The sequence below is a fragment of the Ahaetulla prasina genome, chromosome 7 (genome assembly GCF_028640845.1).
Source record: "Ahaetulla prasina isolate Xishuangbanna chromosome 7, ASM2864084v1, whole genome shotgun sequence".
In the NCBI taxonomy this organism is placed as follows: domain Eukaryota; kingdom Metazoa; phylum Chordata; class Lepidosauria; order Squamata; family Colubridae; genus Ahaetulla; species Ahaetulla prasina.
Window position 1 is genome coordinate 18,874,207 of NC_080545.1, and position 18,400 is coordinate 18,892,606.

At 38.2% G+C, this 18,400-nt stretch overlaps 1 long non-coding RNA gene across 1 annotated transcript; it reads right to left on the reverse strand.

Annotated features, from left to right (window-relative positions):
* Positions 1 to 1,089: 1,089 nt before the first annotated feature.
* LOC131202139 (uncharacterized) lies at positions 1,090 to 18,061 on the reverse strand. The gene is made up of 4 exons (XR_009156078.1): positions 18,040 to 18,061; positions 10,856 to 10,902; positions 9,439 to 9,532; positions 1,090 to 1,404 (listed from the first exon to the last, which is right to left on the reverse strand). It is a non-coding gene; the product is annotated as an uncharacterized LOC131202139 (long non-coding RNA).
* Positions 18,062 to 18,400: the final 339 nt, after the last annotated feature.

The window sequence follows — 18,400 nt, forward strand, 5'->3', positions numbered from 1 at the left end:
TAAAAGAATGGTTGTAAATCAAGGACTATCTGTAATCACTTATAATCTGCTTGTAAATTCAAAATATAATATTGTGGGTGGCTTTGGGATAAATGTAAACAGTGACTCACCTGTTAATGTTCAATGTGATGCTTTGAGAACATCTTCCCATAACAACCTTCAATTGATTTTGTTTTGTTTCATGTTTACCACTATTGAACTTTAACTACATGCATCATCATCATCATCATCATCATCATCATCATCATCATCATCATGACAGTATACACAGCAAACGAGATAACTATGCTGGATTTCGTATCACAGATCACTAGTCAAACACTTCCCAAACGTTTAGGACTGCGTGATGTATTGGTGAATTATGCGAGCAGATCCCGTTATTATTATTATTATTGTTGTTGTTGTTGTTGTTGTTAATATATTTATTTTGTCAATCTTATATAAGATAACAGGTAATTTGGATACATGAAAAGAGTAAGTGAAAAAGGAATATTAGGACAGGGACAGTAGGCACGCAGGTGCACTTACAGACCTCTTAGGAATGGGATGAAGTCAACAGTAGACAGTTTAAGTTTTGGGGGTTTGGAGAAGAAACTACAGAGTCAGGTAGTGCATTCCAGGCATTGACCACTCTGTTACTGAAGTCATATTTTCTTCAATCAAGTTTGGAGCGGTTTACCTTGAGTTTGTATCTATTATTTGCTCATGTATTGTTGTGGTTGAAGCTGAAGTAGTCACTGACAGGTAGGACATTGTGCTAGATAATTTTATGTACTATGCTTAGGACAGACCGAAGTCAGCGTAGTTCTAAGTTGTCTAAGCCCAAAATCTGGAGTCTGGTGGCATAAGGTATTTTATTGCAAGCAGAGGAGTGGAGGACTCTTCTTGTGAAATATCTCCGGACTGTCTCAATTGTATTTATGTCCGAAATGCAGTGTGGGTTCCAAACAGATTCTATTATATATTATATATATTCTATTATATTATAGAAATGCATTTCTAGTCTTTCCTCTGGCTCCATGATAACAATAATCTCTCTTCTCTATTTATACCAATGAAATAACATCTTCCTGATTGGGTGCATGCATGAGTAGCCTCTCTTCTTCCTTCAAATATGCAGGAGTCATTTGCCACTACTGTTTTTTCCATCATCAGAATGAGTTTTTCTTTTGCCACAGCCAAGAAATCTTCTGGACTTCTTTTCATCAGAAGTTACAAGGATGGATAGCAGAGGAGAGGGCTGGTTGATTTAAGATAGTAAGTGCACCATAAGCAAATCTCAATAGTTTTTCTCTTTTCCCCACCTATTCCTTTTTCTGTCTTCATTATCCTTCTTACACTTGTGTTCAGACTTCATCAGCGTCATTCCTTCAGAGATTATCCTTCTCAACTTGTAGAGGCCATCTATTTTTGAAAGAGGAAGGGGAAAGAGGAGGGAGCATTTTGCTCAGAATCCATCCCATTTGCATTTCAGCATTCAAACTGGAAAAATATTTGCCCAGCCCAGAATTTGGCAAATGTAATTAGCTGTCAAGAGTATGCACAGCATTACTACATGAGACAACCCAGGAGAAATAACCGCAAACAGAGGTTTGTAAGAAATAGTGGTTTTATCTACCAAAGAATATATACTGTACATACATGTGCTGTAGGCAGAAGCCAAACAATCAGTAAATTACTGCAAGGAAGAACACATGGAGGGAGGGAGGGAGAGAGAGAAAGAGAGAGTGAGAGAGAGAGAGGCAGTAACTCATTACATCAGTGCATCATCGTAGCAACTGATGTTCTTAAATCAGTACCCTGACATTAGCCAAATCAAACCTGGATGCTGCAATACATTTACCTAATAAAGTGGGTATGTTAGGTGAGAAAAAAAGGAGGTATCTATGGGGAATCAAAGATCTAGGGCAGGGATCAGCAACCTGTTGCTCTGGAGCCGCATGTGGCTCTTTCACCCCTGAGTCACCCTGTCACTCAAAATATGTGACTCACTGGCATGTGATGTATTGAGCTTTTCAATTCCCGGTAGGCCAACCATGGATAAATCCGAGAAAAGAAAAGTTTCAGAAGAAAACAGAACATTTAATTCAAATACATATGCTAGTTTTGTGGCCGCTCAAGAAATCGTCAGGCACGGGAAGGGTTTTTGTGGCTCCCGGTGTATTTTTTTTCGTGGGAAACGGGTCCAAATGACTCTTTGAGTGTTTAAGGTTGCAGAGCAATGAACTAGGACATCACTGCATTTTAGAAAACAGCTTGTCAGAGTCCACAGTGAAAAAAAAAGTGCCCAAAAATGCATATTCATATACATTTTTGGATGGATTTAAAAGAAAGCAGTGGACAATAAATCTGGAAATTTGAAAAGTGAAAGCAGGGAGATCAAAATCCATGGACTTTTATATTTTTGGACTTTTGTTTCCTTAAAGGAATTTAATGATCGCAGCATATTTTCTGAGGAATGATTAGATTCTACTGTTGTGGCTTTGGAGTTCCTGATCCCAGGAATGTTATGTTAGCTATACATTTAAAAAGTGCAGTTATATATTGCTTGTTTTTTTCAGTATTGTTATTATTGCTTTGGCTAGGGGTTTGTATACTGTATAATATACTAGTATATGCTGCTTAGAATCAGCTTGACTTGAATTTCTAAACTTGAATTTCAGTTTAGAAATCCATAAAGAAATACTGTAAGTAAACCATTTGAGCCTTAAAGGGGGGATTCTACCGGTTTTCACCAGTTCAGTAGAACCGGCTGTTAAATAGTTAAGCAGTTCAGAGAGCCGGTTGTTAGATGAAATCTCCCTTTGTTTTTTTCCACTTTACAGGGTTAATCCTATAAGCAATTACAACTTTCTGGTGTTGTTTCCTAGCCTAATGTTGTGTCTCGCTCGCTTTCCCTGCAGCCAGGTCCCTCTTATCTCCTGCTGAACGCTGAGGAATGTCCTGGCATGCCTCCAGGCCCCAGCCCTGGCACCATGCCCAGGCAAACGGAGCAACTAGACCCCTCCCCCTCCCCCACAGCATGTGAGCCTGAGGAATGTGAATTGCCAACAGCTGGAGCCTGGAGAGATCCTCGCTTCAGGAGAATTGATAGGCGGCGTCAGCAAAAGGAAGGGAGGGGCAGGCCTGGATAAGTGCTGAGTCATGGAGCCACACCCCATGGCCTATATAAAGGATCTGCTTTCTGGCATTCTCTGAGTCAGGCAAAGTCTACCTTGGATTGCTGAAGTCACTTCCTGGTCTCCTGCCTGCCTTGAGAACTTTGCTAGGACTTTGGCAGAGCTGCAGAGGCACGCCTGATACGGACTTCCCCGACCCGGCCGGCAGCGGAGGAGTGGGACACGACACCTAATCTCTATTGCCCTGTTTATAGAAACTGCCTCTTGTTAACCCTTATTACATTCTTGGCAGTATGCCTAGACTTACTTTTGCTTCCGTTCTGGAGCTTCTCAGAGTTTTTTTCCCCCTTGACTTTCTTAAAAGGGGAAGGGTTGTTTTAAGCTTTTTACACCGCTATTGGGAGGAAATACTCCCCTGGAGTATTGGAGTTTTTCCAGCCAGGATGCAATCATCAGCACTTTGAAGAAATAATTGAATAACGAAGCAGAAGCTTTTAATGACAGGGAACCAAAATGAGTGACATTCAGCAAGGCTTATTGGCTAGCTAGAAAGATTGTCATTCAAATGTGAGTTTACATACCCTTTCTGATTTTTGGTCTAAAACCGGTTTTTGGTGAAGTTTAATTCTGTGCTTGGTGATGTTTAATCCTGTGTTTAGCGATGAGATAATTTTCCCTATTCAGCTTTGTTTGGAAGGAAAAATATTAATCTCTGTTCCTCAAAAGAAGCAGCTTCGGAAATCTGACTAGTTCCTGTTTCTATTTGTTCTGGTAATTGATTGAACAAGCAACAGATACTCTGTTTGCTCCTTTGCTTCATTCTGGAGAATTTAAATGACCTCTCTGCTAAAGGGTTTCACTTTAGGAGCAAGAGTTGGCTGCTGATAGTTATCATTGCATTTTAACTATTTTAATTCCTCAAGGTGCTTTGGCACCCTGCCTGATTTGTAACTCCAGTTTGCAGGTATTTCTCATCTAATGATTGGTATTTAGGACAGCCTTTTGCAAGTAAAGACACTTTTTGTATATTTGTACAGGTAATCCTTGACTTACAACAGTTACAATGGCACTGAAAAATGTGACTTATAACCGTTTTTCACACTTATGACCATTGCAACAAACTATCATTAGGGCAAAGAAGTGATGTCACATGACCATCTGGCCCTACCCACCTGGTCATATGAAGCACCACAGTTGTGAAATGAGTGACATGGTTGTTAAGAATGCTACAATGGACATAAATGATGACCGGCCATAAGTGCGAGGACCGGTCAAAAGTGCAAGGACCTGTCAGAAATCACATTTTTCAGCCATCTGGGTAGTCCCTATGTGCATAGGGACTACTCAGGGGGCTGAAAAAGTTATTTTTGACCAGTCCTCGCACTTACAACTGTCCTCACATTTTACGTTTTGCACCCTATCTTGTAACCATGGTGAAGAGAAGCAGTTGTGAAATGAGTGACAAGGTTGTTAAGAATGCTGCAATGGGCATAAATGTGAGGATTGTCATAAGTGCGAGGACCGGTCAGAAATGACTTTTTTCAACCCTCTGAGTAGTCCCTATTCACATAGCCATGGCCACTCAGTCACATGACCAGCTAGCCACCCAGTCACATGACTACCAAGCCACTCCCCAAAATAAGCCACAGAACCAGTTGTTAAAAATTTTGAATCCCACCACTGGTAAAATCTATCACACAATTGTTTTATTTCTTGCCTGCATTGCTGTGTGAGAAATGATGTCTGAATTTAAAATCCAAGAGACAATTTCTCTCTCCGTCCCTCCCTCCCTCCCTCTTTCTCTCTCTCCCTTCCTCCCCCCGCCTCTCTACCTGTCACTAAACACAGCTTTGTCTCACAATACTTGGGCATGAAGAAATAGGTGTCTGCACATAAGCAAAAATAACGCAGGGAGCTGGCCCTAGGCAGACGGATGTTGCAAGAAAACAAAAAAGACCAACAGCCAGGATGGCAACCAAAGTCTACAACCAAAGTCTACAACCAAAGGGCCAAGCCTTCTGTGCCAAAAGATGAGACATAGGCAGCTTTGGGGAGTAGTTAGTAGGTTCCCTTGGGTTGCCATTGGTGTGTCTAGAAAAGGTGGAGAAGGTGAGCTTTGACAGGATCCCAAAGGAGGCCTGTCATCTCCTTGGGGTTTTGTGATGTCATCCCTATCAGTCAACTGTCAGTTTCTGTCAGTTGTTGGTGACCAGATTGAAGATGGCTCCTAAGATGTAAGTAGGTCTTTTTAAGGGCTGCTGGGGCTCTGGGTAACCTTCCCCATTTTGTAGCCAGTTTCTCAGAGAATTAGGAGATTCCAGGGAGAACCATTTGTTGTCCTTTTAGAAAAGGGGAACGGGGGAGGGGCAAATGTGTTCCAGAGAAATTTTATATTTAATTCCTTATTGGTCCTAAAAGACTTGGTTGAGTACTTTATAATTGGTTGGGATAACTTAGCAGCCTGACCTGTGAATTAGGAAAACGTTTTTAAAATTAGATAAAGTCAGGTGTTTTTTTTTATTTATTTGAATTTATATCCCGCCCTTCTCCGAAGACTCAGGATGGCTTACACTATGTTAAGCAATAGTCTTCATCCATTTGTATATTATATACAAAGTCAACTTATTGCCCCCAACAATCTGGGTCCTCATTTTACCTACCTTATAAAGGATGGAAGGCTGAGTCAACCTTGGGCCTGGTGGGACTAGAACCTGCAGTAATTGCAGGCAGCTGTGTTAATAACAGACTGTCTTACCAGTCTGAACCACAGAGGCTCAGAGGTTGAGGAACACATCCAGTCAAGTAAAACCAAATCAAGGTTAAAAGTGATGAGCTCAAGCCAGTATCCTTTTTATAATGCCCCCCAGATCTGCTTTGATCTCCCCAGCCATTTCTAATTTTGAGTTTCATACTGATACATTTTATGTTTATGCATTTTTTAAGGGATGCTAACTCTAACCATGTGGCTAACTATGTAGCCAAACCAGTGGTGGGTTTCAAATATTTTTACTACCAGTTCTGTGGGTGTGGCATGGCTTTGTGGGCATGGCACGGGAAGGATACTATAAAATCTCCATTTGCACCCCACTCCAGGGGAAGGTTACTGCAAAATCCCCATTTCCTCCCGATCAGCTGGGAATTGGGAGACAGAGAATAGATGGGGGTGGGGCCAGTCAGAATTTTTACTACCGATTCTCCAAACTACTCAAAATTTCCGCTACCGGTTCTCCCGAACTGGTCAGAACCTGCTGAAACACACCTCTCGGCCAAACATATTCATCCAGTCCTAGAATTGCCCCCAAAATTAATTAAATGTGTTGTTTCATTGTCTTATTGTTTTCTTCTGCTCCCTGATAACGAATTGCTGCAGCAACTGTTTTCCTTTTCCTATTGTGGAAGCTGATCAAAGACTGTAATAAAGGCACTGCATTTTAAAAATCTAAATATGTTTAGCTAGGCATGTGATACAAAAGTTGATGTGAGAATTATCAAATATTTGAATGGTTATACAGTTGATAAAGCACCTATTTTTTGATTGTAATGTTTTATAGCACATAGGGCTAAACCATGGGTGAAATGCTCCCAGTTCAGACCGGATGGCCCAATCCAGTAGCGATGGTGGCGGGTGGTTCGGAGAACCGATAGCAAAAATCCCTGTCCCCTCCCCCCACCTCAGCTGAGTGGTGCGATCATCTGAGGTTTTTTTATTTTTTATTTTTAAAAGCATTTTTTCTTCGGCCAAAAAAATGCTTTTAAAAGTAAAAAAAAAGAGCCTCTGATGATCACACAGCTCAGCTGGGATCGTCAGAACTCTTTAAAAGCTTTTTTTTCTCTGGTGATCCCAGCTGAGTTGCCTGATCATCACAGGCTTTTAAAAGCATTTTTTTTACAACCTCTTCAGCCAAACAGGTTGTAGAAAGAATGCTTTTAAAAGTTAAAAAAAAAAAAAAGTTGGCCACGCCCACCCAGTCACATTACCACCACCACCATTTATTTATTTATTTTATTTTATTTGAATTTATATCCCGCCCTTCTCCGAAGACTCAGGGCCATCACCATGCCACGCCCACAGAACTGGTAATAACAAATTTTACATTTCACCCCTGGCTTAAACCAATGAGAATCAATGAACAAGCATATAAAGCATTTTAACAATGTATTAGGAAGAATTGCCTGAACATGAAATAGAGACATGTGTGCACATAATTCAGCTATCCCAATCTATTATTACCCCTGGGTAAATTATTGGTATTCTGTTGTTACAACAATAGAATTTGAATTTGGGGGAAAAAATGCTGACTACAAATGTAGTTATTACTACATTATAATTAAAATAACTAAATGAAAAGTCATAAAATATTAAAATGCACACAACACAAGCAAAAGTTTCTTGGATGAAAGATGAAACCGTCAACATTCAACTTAGCCATAATGTGCTATAATTTTTAATTGTGTGCCTTTTAGAAACAAAATAGCAGTTTGGTAGTTTACACAATTATTGTAAATTGGTCTTTGTTTTAGAAACATAAGTGAAATTATATTTAGCAATCGTATGATTTATCCTAAGTGATTTTATATTTCTTTGTAGAAGTCTTAAATGAACATAATAATGCTGTAAATTCATGAGAAAGGATAAAATTATGCTAGCAGGCTTTGAATTAACTAACTCAAATCCCTATGACTTCAAAAGAATAGAAAATCCATTTTTATATTCCTGATGTTTGTCATATTTTATTGACACTATAGGACCATCTCTTCCATGTGCATTGTATCCAGTGTTAGAATTATAATATTTAGAGAAGAGTAAAATAATGTCCAACTTCTTCATGAGCTAGAAGAATATTTGAACCCTTTTAAAACACATTATTCAAGTCATTTTTAAAATTACTTTGTATTATTTGTGTATGCGTGCATTTGTACCATAATAAATTGCTTGTATATTGTATGTGGTTCATGTACTGTGGTTTTAATTTATAAAGGGTATTCAGTTATAAATCTTTTGATATTTGTTTTAAATTAGCCCTATTGGACTTTCTTGGCAAAGCCTATTGACATAGTTGTTCATCAGATAATTTTATCACTGTTGGATAGATCATCCCTGATCATAAAATTGCTCCTTTCATAGTGTAGATTAGAAGAGGGTTCATCCTAGGTTTTACTTTCCACCTCTGTTCTGGTACATAAAATATACATAAAATGTTTAAAGATGGAATAGCCAAAGCTCATTTCCTTTGGGACTGTCCATGCTAATTATCCTCCCAACTGTTTCCAGTGTCCCTGGAAAATTCTGTCTCTTTTTGTGAGGGGATTTCTTGGATTCAGTCCAGGGGTGAAATCCAGCAGGTTCTGAAAGGTTTTGGAGAACTGATAGTGGAAATTTTGAGTAGTTCGGAAAACCAGCAAATATCACCTCTGGTTGGCCCCAGAGTGGGGTGGGAATGGAGATTTTGCAATATCCTTCCTCTGCCACACCCACCAAGCCACACCCACCAAGCTATGCCTATAGACCGATAGTAAAAAAATTTGCATTTCATCACTGAGTCAGTCTGAGGTGAGCCTAGGGCTGCATTGTTGTTTCATTTTTTGGAACAACTTCTTGGAAATTTGGATGATTTTCTTCTTAATTGATTTTCTCTTCCTAATTCAGGAGGACCTTAATGTAAAAATATTTTTCAGTTTTTAATTTGTGAGAATTGTTACAGGTGATTATGGATACTAGGTAGTGATGGTAGATGCTGTTTGTTTCTTTATGTTTTAGTCATATTTTAAGTTACTAGATATTGGGAATAACTGAAAGTGTGGTGAGTTATAAAATGACCAATAAATAAAAACATACCTGTTGATAAACTGCTATTATAAAAGTTTAACTAATTATGATACAATTGTTTTGTGTAGGCAGAAGGTAGAATATATACCTTCTCTGTCCCATTCACCTCTCCACATAAATACTAGAGTTATCTCTTATAGTATTAATAAAAGAGGTGACAACATCAACATTAGTTCAAATGTCAATACAAGAACTCTATATTTATTATTTAAGGGTAATGGAGTATTAATTTTTTATTTATCCTCCCAAATGTATTAATTTATCCTCCCCAAAGTATTAATAATTGATTTATCCTCCCAAATTAACTTCCAAGATTCTACTTTTGTACAAGACGTTCCGTTGTTACCAAAACTTTAGCTAGATGCAGTCCACCCAGTGGAAATGATGTGGACAGGAAATTTATGGATAAAATATATAAGGAAGAAACTGAGAAATGTGCAACTATTTGAAAGGGAAATCTTTACCCAGAATCACAATAGCTGGAGCACAAACCTGAATAATCCCACCATACGTGTTTGCGTAGTACCAGAAGAATGTGAAGTTCCTTTCTGTAATTACCCTATCAGAAGCTGCAACTTCTTGAGGTCTGGAAGGAATTGAGTTTCAGTTTCAAAAGAGAAATAGACAATGTAGGCACTACCACTCCCTCTCCTGCCCCCTTATATAATTATCTTTATATAGTACCCAGTTGTGATTAATTTCAGGGCAAAGAGTAATATAGTCATGAAATATATTTGCTAATGATATTTTTTAATTGTTTTGATATTTAATCAGAATCACATTGGTAATCTAATAAAAATTACTCAATTGTTTAGATTCAAAGTTCATTAGAGTAGAAATCAGCTTTGTCTGCTGGTATAGAAAAGGTGTTTTGTTTCTCCCTTTAAATTAATTTATTCAACACAGAGAGGCAATTTTGAAATTGAAACAGCAGGAAAGCTTAGTTTTTTTCGTTCAATATTTGAATGTGGAGGAAGGTACAAATAAAGATGGAATTTACTCCCTACCAATTTTTTTTGTTAGTTGACCTAGCTAGAATTGCCTACTTTAAAAAATGTTTATGAATAAAACAATTTATTTATATTATCTATATTATGCCTGGAAACAAATAGAGTTGTTAATTTTTAAAAAATCTATTTATTTTTTAAATCTATTGTTGGGAGAAAAAGCTAGGCAGAACAGGATTCTGAATAAAATATAAATGTTACTAATGTCCCTTCACTTAGCAGTTTATGGTAAAATTCTCCAAATAGTCACATGTATTAATTGAATGGGAACAGGTTCAACTCCTAATGATTTCACAAATTCATAGCTGGTTTCTTGGCATTAATGGCATTATATTCTCTTTTTTTCCTGAGTATTAATCTGAAGAACAATTCTGATTAAATGATTGTTTCACATGGCAAGTATAATTTTTCAACAAAAAAAACCACCCTTTGTTTTCTGCATGTTGAAAAATACACAGGACAACTAATGAAATAATGAAAATCAGTAAAATACTAGAAATGATTATAGCCTTTTGCAGAACTGTAAAAAAAATGGACATAAACAATTCAAAGTATTCCCGATGAACAATTTGAATCAAATTGATTTAGATCAAATCCACACTCTGTGAACATATTATCAGTTTCAGAAGGATCTGGATCAGATCCTAAATGGAACTTCAAAGAGAGAACAGCTTCCTTCTCATATTAGTGGTAAATATATATATATATATCAGAAAGCATCTCAAAAGGAAGGTGTAAAATTCAGAGTGATTGAAGTTCATAAAGAAACCTTGGCACAGATCAAAAGAGAAATCAGAATTTCAAATCATCTCTCCTACAAAATAACTAATTAAAACACAATTACAAATGTTAAAACTTCTTCCGGTTATTGCTTCCCCTTTAAAAATAATCTATACTTTAACCTTTAGGTTTTTGAAGAATCAGTCTTGCTTCCTTTTTCTCTGAAAACCTGCAAATAGAAAAGATTTAGGATGTGTGGCTGAAATCATTATTTTTCAGTGGGATATTTTTTATTTATTTATTTATTTGTCACAACAGTATATATAAGCATAAGCATGAAATAACTTTACAATATATAAGCATAAATATAATCATAAGTATGTAATAACTATATGAAATTGGATTCAATCAAAGGGAACATTAGGACAGGAACGGTAGGCACATTGGTGCTCTTATGCACCCCCCTTACAGACCTCTTAGGAATGTGTTGAGGTCAATAGTAGACAGTTTTTGGTTAAAGCTTTGGGGATTTTGGGAAGAGACCGCAGAATCTGGTAGTGCATTCCAGGCATTAACAATTCTGTTATTGAAGTCATATTTTCTGCAATCAAAATTGGAGCGGTTAACATTAAGCTTAAATCTATTGTTTGCTCATGTATTGTTGTGATTGAAGCTGAAGTAGTCTTTAACAGGAAGGACATTGTAACAGATGATTCTATGAGTTAAACTCAGGTCATGTCGAAGGCGGCGGAGTTCTAAATATTCTAAACCCAGGATTTCAAGTCTGGTGGCATAAGGTATTTTGTTGTAATCAGAGGAGTGGAGAACTCTTCTTGTAAAATATTTCTGGACACGCTCAATTGTATTAATGTCCAAAATGAGATATGGGTTCCAGACAGGCAAGCTGTATTCAAGAATTGGTCTAGCAAATGTTTTATATGCTCTTTTTTTTTAATTTGCATTTATTTATTTATTATTTATTTATTTATTTGTCACAACAGTATATATAAGTATAAGCATGAAATAACTTTACAATATATAAGCATAAATATAATCATAAGTATGTAATAACTATATGAAATTGGATTCAATCAAAGGGAACATTAGGACAGGAACGGTAGGCACATTGGTGCTCTTATGCACGCCCCTTACAGACCTCTTAGGAATGTGTTGAAGTCAATAGTAGACAGTTTTTGGTTAAAGCTTTGGGGATTTTGGGAAGAGACCACAGAGTCTGGTAGTGCATTCCAGGCATTAACAACTCTGTTATTGAAGTCATATTTTCTGCAATCAAGATTGGAGCGGTTCACATTAAGCTTAAATCTATTGTTTGCTCATGTATTGTTGTGATTGAAGCTGAAGTAGGCTTTAACAGGAAGGACATTGTAACAGATGATTCTATGAGTTAAACTCAGGTCATGTCGAAGGCGGCGGAGTTCTAAATATTCTAAACCCAGGATTTCAAGTCTGGTGGCATAAGGTATTTTGTTGTAATCAGAGGAGTGGAGGACTCTTCTTGTAAAATATTTCTGGACACGCTCAATTGTATTAATGTCCGAAATGAGGTATGGGTTCCAGACAGGCAAGCTGTATTCAAGAATTGGCCTAGCAAATATTTTATATGCTCTTTTTTTAAATTTGCATTTATATCCTGCCATTCTCCGAAGACTCAGGGCGGCTTACCTTGTGTTAAACAATAGTCTTCATCCATTTGTATATTATATACAAAGTCAACTTATTGCCCCCAACAATCAGGGTCCTCATTTTACCTATCTTATAAAGGATGGAAGGCTGAGTCAACCTTGGGCCTGGTGGGACTTGAACCTGCAGTAATTGCAAGCAGCTGTGTTAATAACAGACTGTCTTAGCAGTCTGAACCACCAGAGGCCCTTTCTCTGGTTAGTAGTGTAGTGTTTCTGGAGAAGAAGCTACGCAAGATTAAGTTTACAACTCTTAAAGCCTTTTTTGCAATGTAGTTGCAGTGAGCTTTGGCACTTAGATCATTTGATATGAAAACTCCAAGGTCTTTAACGGGGTGAGGGTCATGTACAAGGTACTCTCCATCGAGCTTGTATTTAGTGTTCAATTCTTTTTTCCAATGTGTAAGACAGAGCATTTGCTGGTTGAAATTGGGAGTTGCCTAGTTTTTGACCATTCTGACACAAAGTCAAGGTCTTTTTGAAGGGTAGCTGTATTGTTGGTGGTGTTAAATAGTTTAACATCGCCAGCAAAGAGAACCCAATTACTTATAATATGGTCACAGAGATCATTAATGTATAATATGAAGAGTGTTGGTCCAAGAACGCTGCCTTGGGGAACGCCGCTATTGACAGGCACAGGATTTGATAGGGCACTGCCTATTTTGACCACTTCTTGTCTGTTTGACAGGAACGCGGTCAATTATTATTATCTCAGAGAAAAGTTGTTTAAAGAGCACAGCCCACAGACTGCTACTTTAAGCATAACTCGTTGTAACAAACCATTATTGAAATGGTTGAAACTCATTTTAGAGAAAAATTCATTTTGGGCTAGGTAGCACATCTGCATTTTTTTCCCTATGACTTTCATTGACCAAGCTCTAATGGCAAAAATCAAAATTAACCCAAAGTTTAAACTACTCTGCATTGTTATCTAATCAAAGGCTCAGTTACATGCTTTTCTAAATGCATGACTAAATAGAAGTGGCGAAACTAATGTATACAACAGTAATTTTAACAAACTATGCTAAGGTAATATTCAATAGATTCATTATCTATTTCCACCTGTTGGTTTTCCCATTTATTATTTTCTAGTGTTGCTGATGCAATCTTCTTCTCATCTGCTGCCTCTAAATTCATCACAATTGTATCTGAAGGTGAAACACTGGGGCAAAATTAGACCATTATTACAGTATGTAATTTGTACAAGGAGATGCAGTGGCTCAGTGGCTAAGATGTCGAGCCTGTCGATCGAAAGGTCAGCAGTTCAGCGGTTTGAAGCCTTAGTGCCACGTAAGGGGGTGAGCTCCCGTTACTTGTCCCAGCTTCTGCCAACCTAGCAGTTCGAAAGCACGTAAAAAAAATGCAAGTAGAAAAATAGGGATCACCTTTGGTGGGAAGGTAACAGCGTTCCTGGCTCTTCGGCTTTGAAATGGAGATGATCACCGCCCCCTAGAGTCGGGAACGACTAGCACATATGTGCAAGGGGAACTTTTACCTTTACCTTAATTTGTACAATGGAAAAACAGCCTTAAATTAATGGCTTTCAAACTATCTTAGCAATCTTCACCAGAGGTATTACCATACAACTCTATAAAGCCTTAGTAAGGCCACATTTGGAATATTGCATCCAGCTTTGGTCACCACGCTATAAAAAAGATGTTGATTCTCTAGAAGGAGTACAGAGAAAAGCAACGAAGTTGATTAGGGGCCTGGAGACTAAAACATATGATGAATTGTTGCAGGAACTAGGCATGGCTAGTCTAATGAAGAGAAGGACCAGGGGAGACATGATAGCAGTGCTCCAATATTTGAGCGGCTCCAACAGAGAGGAGGGGAACAACCTATTTTCCAAAGCACCTGAAGGCCAGACAAGGAATAATGCATGGAAATTGATCAAGGAGAAATTCAACCTAGAAATAAGGACACATTTTCTGACAGTGAATACAATCAACCAGTGGAACAGCATGCTTTCAGAAGTTGTGGGTGCTTCATTACTAGAAGCTTTCAAGAAGAGACTGGACAGCCACTTGTCAGAAATGGTATAGAGTCTCCTGCTTGAGCAGGGGGTTGGACTAGATGATCTGCAAGGTCCCTTCCAACTATTCTGCCTCAAAACCTTATCAAAACCTTCTCCTGCAGTATGCAGTGTGCAAAAACAACAACAACCCCTTCCACTTAACTCTTATTTCAAGTGAGGATCACAAGAGGCTTATTCATGTGAATAAGATATCTGCTGAAGAACATGTCCTCAACCTTTTGTAAGATAGATATTCCAGGCTTCTTCTGCAGAAGCAATATAACATTGGACTCTCAAGTATAGATCTAAAGTCCTACTGCTAAGAAAGAACAATACTTTCAATACTTTTTCTTCTTACTATCCCCAAAAAATCAACAACTGGCAGATGACCTGAATGTGTTTGAGAAGAAACCACTGTCAACTATCCCCACCATCTTCATCTCAGATACACCACCAACAACAACAACCAAGCCTCCTGCAACTGACCACATCCCTTTGATCCCCCCATCTCTGGTGATTACAAAAAATGATGTGTGAGATCTATTTCACAGATAAAAGCCTGGAAAAGCACCTGGCCCCAGACAAGATAGCTCTTTCTTCAGTGGTGGGATTCAAGTAATTTAACAACCGGTTCTCTGCCCTAAGGATGTCTTCCAATGACCAGTTTGCCAAACTGCTCAGAAAGTTAACAACCGGTTCTCCTGAAGTGGTGCGAACTGGCTGAATCCCACCACTGTATTTCTTGCTTAAAAGCTTGTGCTGACCAACTGACCCCTATCTTCACCCACATTTTTAATAAATCACTAGAGAGATGTTATGTACCTTCTCGCTTCAAACGTTCTACTATCATCCCAGTGCTGAAGAAACCCTCCATCAAGGAGCTGAATGACTACAGACCAGGGGTGAAATGTAAAATTTGTTACCACCGGTTCTGTGTGTGTGGCTTGGTGTGTGTGGGGGGTAATGTGACTGGGTGGGCATGGCCAACTTTTTTGTTTTTACTTTTAAAAGCATTTTTTCTACAACCTCTTTGGCCGAAGAGGTTGTAAAAAAAGGGTTTTAAAAGGCTCTGACGATCCCAGCTGAGTTGCCTGATCGTCAGAGGCTTTTTAAAAAAAACGTTGAAAAGCATTTTTTCTACCTCTTCAGCTGAAGAGGTTGTAAAAAAATGGTTTTAAAAGCTTCTGACGATCAGGCAACTCAGCTGGGATCGTCAGAGGAGCCTTTTAAAAGAATTTTTTTTACAACCTCTTCAGCCAAAGAGGTTTTAAAAGCCTCTGACGATCCCAGCTGAGCCGCACGATCATCAGAACCTTTTAAAAGCATTTTTTCGGCCAAAGAAAAAATGCTTTTAAAAGTAAAAAAAAAAAGGCTCTTATAATCACGCAGCTCATCTGAACATTTGGGGGGGGGTGCAGGGACTTTTGCTACTTTGCTACTTTTGTTGTCTCTGAACCACCCACTGCCATCGCAATCTGGTCCGAACCGGGAGCATTTCACCCCTGCTACAGACTAATTATTAACTACATCCATATTTATGAAAACCTATGAAAGGCTGGTGCTTGCCCAGCTGAAAACCATCCCAGATCCGCTGTTAGATTCTTTGCAATTTGCCTACTGAGCAAATGATCGGCAGATGATACTGTTAATATGGCTTTGCTCTACTCCTACAACATCTTGAATCTCCAAGGACCTATGCAAGGGTCCTTTTTGTAGACTTCAGCTTGGCATTCAATACCATCATTTCAGATATTCTTCTGACTAAACTGATTCAGCTAACTATGCCTGACCACACCTGTAAGTGGATCATAAACTTTCTAACAGACAGGAAACAGCAGGTAAAGCTAGGCAAAATCGTATCAGATCCCTGTACAATTAGCACAGTTCCCCCCATCCTTCCCAGGGCTGTGTGGTCTCTCCACTTCTCTTCTCTCTATATATATCAATGACTGCATCTCAAAGGATCTTCTGTTAAAGTATTGATTTTTGCATATGATACAACAGTGACTGGTCTCATCTGAGACAATGACAAATCTGCATACAGGCAGGAATTTGAACAACTAGCCTTGTGGTGCGGCTGGAACAATCTTGAACTGAACACACTCAAAAGTGTAGAAATGATAGTAGATTTTAAGATAAACCTTCCTATCTTACCACCTCTTACAATACTAGACAACATAGTATCAACGGTAGACACCTTCAAGTTTCTAGGTTCTATAATATCTCAAGGCTTAAAATGGACACCTAACATAAAAAATATCATTAAAAAGCACAACAAAGGATGTTCTTTCTGCACCAACTAAAAAGCTTAGACTGCCCATGGAGCTGCTGATACAGTTCTACAGAGGAAGCATTGAGTCTGTCATCTGCACCTCTGTAATTGTCTGGTTTGGCGCTGAAACCAAACAAGACAGACACAGACTTCAATAGATAGTTAGAACTGTAGGGAAAAAAAAATTGCTTCCAGCTTGCCTTCCATTGAAGACCTGTATACTGCATGAGCCAGAAAGAGGACTGTGAAAATATCTACAGGCTCCTCACATCCTGGACATAAACTATTTCAACTTCTTTCCTCAAGACGACACTATAGGGCATTGCACACCAGAACAACTAGACACAAGGACAGTTTTCCCCCATGCCATCACTCTGTTACTAGCAACTAATTCCCACAACACTGTCAAACTACCTAATAGGGCTGTGTTACTATTATTCTTCATCTTTCCTATTACCTATCGCCTTATCTTCTTATGACTGTAACTTTGTTGCTTGTATCTTACAATTTATATTGTTTTATTTAGTACCCTAGTATGATATATGTTGATTGCTTATTTAGTATCTTATGAATTAGTGTTGTATCTTATGATTTACGATGAATGTATTTTTATGATGATTATGATCATGATTTATCATTTGTTGCTTGTATATACACTGAGAGCTTATCTGACAGAGACAAATTCCTTGTGGGTCCAATCACACTTGGCCAATAAAGAATTCTCTTCTCTTCTCTTCTCTTCTCTTCTCTTCTCTTCTCTTCTCTTCTCTTCTCTTCTCTTCTCTTCTCTTCTCTTCCCTTCCCTTCCCTTCCCTTCCCTTCCCTTCCATTCCATTCCATTCCATTCCATTCCATTCTTATTTAGAAGAAGCAAATATAATAGACAGCTACCTCTTTATTCTGTAGTACACAGATTCTTCTTTAAAAAGAAAAGGATGTAAGCCTGCAAAAATAGTGATATGAAGAAGATAGAGAGAAAAGACCCGGGCCGAATGGGAAACTGGGGGGTATTTAACAAACTATGAGCTAGTCAATGTTACTTCCTGGAATAATAGCCAATTGAAATTATTGAGCACTGTTAGTATTATTATTGAAACAGTAAAGGTCTTCTGCTGAAGCTATTTCTGAAGTGTATTAGTCTCTCATTCTCCATTTCAATTCACAGATTTACAAAATTCATGAGTACATGTTGGGATCTGGGACCTTATGTAAACTTTTGCAACATATAGCTGTGTCTTACTGTGATTATCATCTGGAGGAGAATAATGACAATTTTCTGCACAGACACAGTCATGTGTAGGCATTACTAACATTTACAACCTTATCCTCTGTACTAAGCTTAAACCTGAAGAAGAACAAATAGAATTGTAGGCTTACCTGGTTTATAGCAGCCTTTGAGATTTGTAAAACGGTTTATGGCTGGATGCAAATGAGACAACACCCATTAGAATAAGAAACAATCATTGCAAACTCACAATCATATGATTAAATATTTGCTAAATGGAAACTATACTTTTATTGTGGGATTTCAACAATGGATTCCCTTTCTTTAATATACCACAGCACAGATAGTGCTGCTGGCATTACACCATCATCTGAAGTTGCCAATTCTACAACACTAGCACAATGCCCTGTTTCATTAAGACAAAATAAAGGATTAACAAAATGCAGCCTGCCTGCTCCCTATTATTGTACGCTATCATCACATTTGCATTTGACTTGGGCAACTGGTTGTTTT